This window comes from Anser anser (genome assembly GCF_964211835.1).
Source record: "Anser anser genome assembly, chromosome: 3".
Classification (NCBI taxonomy): Eukaryota; Metazoa; Chordata; class Aves; order Anseriformes; family Anatidae; genus Anser; species Anser anser.
The window spans coordinates 35144586-35150855 of NC_139722.1; the positions used below are offsets into that span (position 1 = coordinate 35144586).

The 6270-nt window shown below is 38.4% G+C and overlaps 1 long non-coding RNA gene across 3 annotated transcripts in view; it reads right to left on the reverse strand.

Moving 5' to 3' along the window:
- LOC310896678 overlaps positions 1-4380 on the reverse strand; it is a 53632-nt gene extending 49252 nt beyond the window's left edge. For all 3 annotated transcript variants that reach the window (XR_014581739.1, XR_014581740.1, XR_014581741.1), the window contains exons 1-2: positions 3312-4380; positions 12-303 (exon numbers count right to left, since the gene is read on the reverse strand). This is a non-coding gene — a long non-coding RNA (uncharacterized lncRNA). The remainder of the gene's footprint in view (positions 1-11; positions 304-3311) is intronic.
- Positions 4381-6270: the final 1890 nt, after the last annotated feature.

Below are 6270 nucleotides of genomic sequence, written 5' to 3' on the forward strand. Positions count from 1 at the left end.
TCAAAGCTCACCTCCTTCCATCTGTCTTTATTCTGGTTGTCTACTTGCTTCTTGGACTACATGGTGTGTTTGTGGCTGAATCTTCTGGATAAGCTGCAGATTTTCTCTAAAGAGTGTCTTACTTCCTTGAGACAAATCCAAGCTGGCACCTTGGACTTCCTGAGCCGGAAGGCATCCAAACACCTGGGTCAGTCTCTGGTGACACAGATATGAGAAGCTGCCCAGCAAAGTACTCGCCACTGAAGCTGAACAGCAGAGCTGCGGACCAACTCCAGGTTTTTATGCACATGATGAATATTTTGCCTAATAGAAGATAAAATACTTTGCTATCATATATCAGAAAAGCTCTTGAGCAGAATTTAAACAAGCTTATTTAAACAAGACTTGACAAGCTTCCAGGACAATGTAAGCCAAGTGATATTCCAAAATATGTCCTCAAGATCACTATGACCAACAGAAATTACTTCAAAATTACCTTATCTGTGCATTTAGGTCATAACTCTATTCAGACTGAATTAGCTGCCATCAAATATAACATGACATAAAATCGCCACCTTCATCTAATATTTGCTGTCTCCTAGAATTTGGGGTTTTCTTTATTTAATAATTTACAGAAAGGGACAGATGTTAGTGTCCTTGTAACTATCAGGCTTTCCATAAATTCTTAAGCCCATATTTCAGCTTCAGCACTATTTAGGTGTTGCTCTTACTGCCAATAAAAAACAAATAAACTTTCCCCATTCTGAGAATAAATTCACTTGATGGTATAGCAGCTTCCACCTCTTTACGCCATCAGGAGGAGAAAGAATCAGCTGCTGATGATTAAAATAAAATAAAATAAAATAAAATAAAATAATAAAATAAAATAAAATAATAAAATAAAATAATAAAATAAAATAAAATAAAATAAAATAAAATAAAATAAAATAAAATAAAATAAAATAAAATAAATCTCCTCAGAGGGGAATTTGAGGTGTATTAGGCAATCGTGTATGACACAGACTCCAAAAAAATTCTCTCTCTGCTATCCCGCAGTAAAGCCTATGTCCCCAGAGTGCATCTGCCTGCCAAAGGAGGAAGCCATAGGAAAAGGATTTATTTTTGTCCCTGTTTAAATAATCACATGCAGCTAAATGTGTGCCGTGCTCTGCTACATGGGAAGAGCGGTGCGTGCTCCACGGACACACATTGCTGCAGAGATGGTGAACAGCAAGAGGAGGCTGGGCTGGGCTCACCACAATCCCTTAAGGGGGGACAGGGATGAACCTGGTATGTCCTCTGCAAGGCCCTGGTGGTCACCAGACACTGCTCTGGCTATGTTTTGTGCAGCTTATTTGTGTGAGGAAAAATAAAATCTATCAACTTGAAATAATGATTAAAGAAATCTAAAGGAAAGGAAAGTTTCTATGCATCTTACAATTGCTGTAGTCTCATGAAGTTAAAAAAAAAAAAAAAGTATACCATTTGGTGCAATGCAGAGTATTCCAAGGGCAAGAACTTTTGTTCTTCAGAATTATTTTTATAATGTCACCTCTGCCAGGAATGATTTAGGAGTTTCTAGATAAAGGAACGAATTTCATCAGAAGCAGAGAGATCACCTCAAGACTCTCTTCCAATTCTTGGTGAATAAAATCCCCAGCCCTTTCCAGCAGCTTACTGCTCCACTCAGAAGCAGGACTTTAAAGCAAGGGAAATTATTTCTGAGTCTCAGTCTAAAGAACATCCTAAAAGAATTCAGAAAGTACACATGAGTGTACTGAGTAGAGACGAGGTTGTTGACTAAGCTTCAGACACTTTTAAAAGTGAAATTCTCTTAAATCAAGTGTGTTCAATGTACCTCTCTGAACTGTTATTACTGCATGGCACCACCATGCCCGCTGCAAGTGGGAGCAAATAGTCCCTCGCGTTTTCAGAAAGTGTCATAGCACTTCAGGTGTCATGCAAGTAGGAATCCTCTCTATAAAACTAACTGACACTTCTTCCAGTGCTAGACACAGCAGACTATCAGCTAAAAACTTAAATAAAGCCAGCTCCAAAAGGATTTAAATATAAATCACCCTCACAGCATAGAGGAGGTTCCTACTGAGTCTTGCTCGCCAGGCATTTCCTTCTCAGTATCAGTTAGTTCCTCTTAGTAAGCACAAATAAATGGGCGAAGGAGAACTAGAGCTGGAAAATTGCAATTTACTCCTGCAGCCAACAGAAGCAGCTGCTAAAAGAGTACGTGAAAGGACTTTTCCTCCACTGCAACCCTTCTAGCATAGCTCCAGTAAGGGAAAAGGAACCCTAAACATCGCATGCTCCCAGCCACGAGTCACCACAAAAGGCACTACGCTGGGGTGCCACCAATCCTGGCCACATGTTCAGGGAATACTGCTTAGATGACTGAAGAAATGGAGAAGCTTATCTTGTAAGGGGACACCACTACAAATTGGCTTACTCAGCCCAAAAAGAAGCAAAGATGCCACATCCTGAGACCGGGTGTGATTGTGTTACAAATACATGAGAGAAAACACAAGAGAGAAGAACCTTCCAAGCTCACCAACAGTGTTGGCAATATGAAAAAATGGTTATGAAGAAATCAGATTTCTAGACATCCAGAGACTGAAGTTCTGGAACACATTTCCAGGGGAAAAAAAAAAAATATATATATATATGTATATATATATATATATTAGGAAAATCAATCAAACAAACAAACAAGCAAACAAACAAGCAAACAAAATAGTTTACAAGGTAGAGCCAACTGTGTTTGCAAAAGGGGATTACTTGGCTTGGTTTCTTGCAAGGAAATCCACCTCAGTATTTTACCTGCTGCTCAATGCTACTAATAACCTATAAACAATTCTAGGGAATCAGAGCACCGAAAGGCTGTTCAAGAAGACCATTGGTCACATCAGCCTCTACATCAAAACACAGTGCCAGCATAAAGATTTTTTTTGCACTCTTCTGCCCCTCCGCCTTCACTGCTGTAAATTCTGAGTGGCAACTTTATGAGGTATGATAGAGCATTATATGCAAACAGCACAACATATTTAGGAAAAATGTATCTGAAATATCTAAAGATGATGAAAACATGCAAAATGAAAGTTTTAAATGTTCATTTAGGGAAAAGAGCTATCTACAATGCACAGTATGCTGAAAGGCAAGGAATTAAATTAGCATTTACTGCTGTATTTCAAGAGCCTTTGATCATTTCTTCTTAGCATATAATTTACATATTAATAAGGGAAATGCCATTTGTTTGTCCATTGCATTATCACTGTCTGATAAGCAAGTGTCATTAATACGTACAAATAAGAATCTCCCACCTGTCTGCTAGGACTCACAGCCCAAAGTTCTTTACAGAGGAGTCACATCCAGCCTGTTTCATACTGTCATGATTCAGCTGCCTCGTTAGTGGACACCTCTCCTTCCTCCACGCCAAGTCAGCAGAGAAATATCTTAATGCGTGCTGGGTAATAGCACAAGTCTTGAGATTTTTAAATCTAAATGCTGCTTTTCTGTGAGACCAAAATAGAGAAGTGCTGGAATTGTACTCATGTGCCTCTTCAAGCTGCACCCTGTACTTGTGCTCCTTAAAAAGGAAGGAAGCTAAAACCCAACTTTTAGAGAAATCAAGGCTTGGGAAAAAAATAAAACGGGAAAAAAAAAAAAAAAAAAAAAAAAGAAAGTCCAGGACAGTGACAGAATCAGAAGCTTTTGGTAAGCCTGAAAGCAAGGCTGACTGAGAGCTCACCAGAACCACAGTTTCCTTCTGGCAGAAGATCTGAGTCACAGCAGACACCTGAGTCCCTTGGCGTTTGGTCACTTAGTCAACAGCAAAGATCAGGGTTAATGCTATGTAGCCGATGGAGTGGATATGAGGAAAAATATTTTAAGACATTTTGGTCAGACTGAAGGTCCATTTGTTCCTGTAGCCCTTCTCTGGCAGAGGCTATTAGCAGATGCTCCTGCCAGGGAACATGGCCCATAGAGAGCCCTATTGACCACAGATGATCTTCCAGCAAGCAGGTGTCTGCGGCTGCTGTGTGCCAATTTGTTCTTCATGGCCTTTCTTCTCCAAATCCATCCCATCCGCATAACACATTCCTACTTTTACAGCTGACGCTTCATATGGTAATGAGTTCCTAAGCTGTATTACAAGCTGTGCAGAAAAAGTATATGTAATACAGATGTCTAACAGTACCATTACACTGCCCGTACTGCAAGGGTTGTGAGATACAGGGAACAATCATCCCTGACTAGCCTTCTCCACATACATCTCAGTAGTTTCTTTCCCAAGCTAAAGGGCATAACTCATTTAATTTCTCCATATGCAAAAGCCATTTCAGATTCCTGGTTAACCTTACTGTCCATCTCTGTACCTTTTCAATCTCTACAATATCTTTTCAGATGGAAGAATCAGAAATGAATGCCTTATTCAACACCCTGAATATGTAAGCAGTGAGAAAAATGATATCCATTCCTTTCCTTGTCACTTCTAGCATTCAACTTTCCTTCGATTCTCATTGATCATTATAATGATTCAGAAAAGTATGTATAATAACTTCAAATTGTTATAGCTAATAAGAAAATTATCATTTTGTACATATAGTTGAGATTGGTTTTCCCATGTGCATTACTTAGATTTTATGGGCACCAGATTTCATCTGCCATTTTTATCTTAGAGTCAATTAATATCAAGCAATGATATTAGAATGAAGGAACAAAAGAGCATCCTTTAAGGAATGAAGAGCATCTTTCTGATGCTCTTTACAGTTGGTTTGAATTTTGGCTTCTCAAAAATATCTTCTTTGATCAAGCAGCAGTTGTCACCACATCACCCACCCCTTTTCTCAGCTCATTTATGAGTATACTAAACAGCACAAAACTGGGACTATGGACTTTCCACTCTATTGTGAAAATGGAGACCATTTACCCCTACTCTGTGCCTCCCTTCATTTAACCAATTGTTAACCCATCACAGCTTAATCCCATCCAGAACTTTTGGTAGAAAGCATTGTTGAAAGTATTTTTGTAAATTTGTTATTAACCGCATCACCGTTACCTACATATTCTTCAAAGAACTAGATCGGATTTGTGAGGAATGACTTCAGCCTACAAAATCTGTTTTAACTATTTCCCCTTATGTTGTATTTTACATCTCTACTAACTCTATCATTTGTTACAGCTTCTATTGATTTTTCTGGTACAAAAACCAGACTTACTGTTCTGTAGTTCCTTAAATTCTCTCTGCAGCACTTTGTTAAAAAACTGGTGCCGTTTCTCATCCATCCAAAAGGGGAAAAAATTAAAATAAAAATAAACAATAGGTTGGAAGCCACAATTAATTGTTCAGCAAATTCAGCCCTGAGTTCCAAAGAAAATATTGGGCTCATGCTATCTGCTGCTGCCACTTTGATACTACCCTTTCCACTGATTTTTCAAAAACCTCTCCTGGTGACATTTCATATTGAGAGCGTTCCCCAGGCTCACCCCTTAAAAAGGAAGGTCTTACAGTAGGGCATCTTCCACAGTGGCCGTCATTGAAAATAATTCACTTTAACTTTTGTTCCCTGCTTTCACTGGGCTCCCTACAATTTCCTTCTGCTGTTTGAGATATCAGCAGCTTCACCTAAAACCAGTTATTCTAGCCCATACTTCATTTTTCACTTTCTAATGCTGGTAGAAAAGTACTCACATTCATATGATTTTTTCCAGTACATATGCATTTTATCTAGCTGCCTATTTCTATGTCTCATTCTTAACCAGATTTTATTTTTTTAATGATGATTGATAAAAACAGGGACCTTATTTATCCACACATGCTGTTATGCTGCCTCATGTTTTATAGTATCCTGTATTTAAGTGTGTAATCACTTTATCCCAGAACATTTAACAACTCCAACGATGAAAGAGAAAAGCACAAAGAATAAATTCAAGACAGCTAGCACTTTCACTCTTCTGTACATTAGCTGTTCTCCCTTGAGCACCACCACCACAACCAAAAAAAAAAAAAAAATCTGTATTTAAATTAGAAGGCTAGACTATGTTACTTAAGCACAGCCTTAAATGTGAAAGGAAGATATATATTTCTGCTCTGGGTTTATCATTAGTCTTTGAACATAAAGCAAATGTTCAATGTCATATTTGTACTACCACATGCTCTGAGAGACTCCAGGGAATTTGCTCTCTGCTCATCTGAAGCGGTAAAAGTATTTGACCTATCATTTGTACAGCAAGCCAGTAGTAGGGAATGAAAGCACTAAACCATCCTTTTAAAACCAC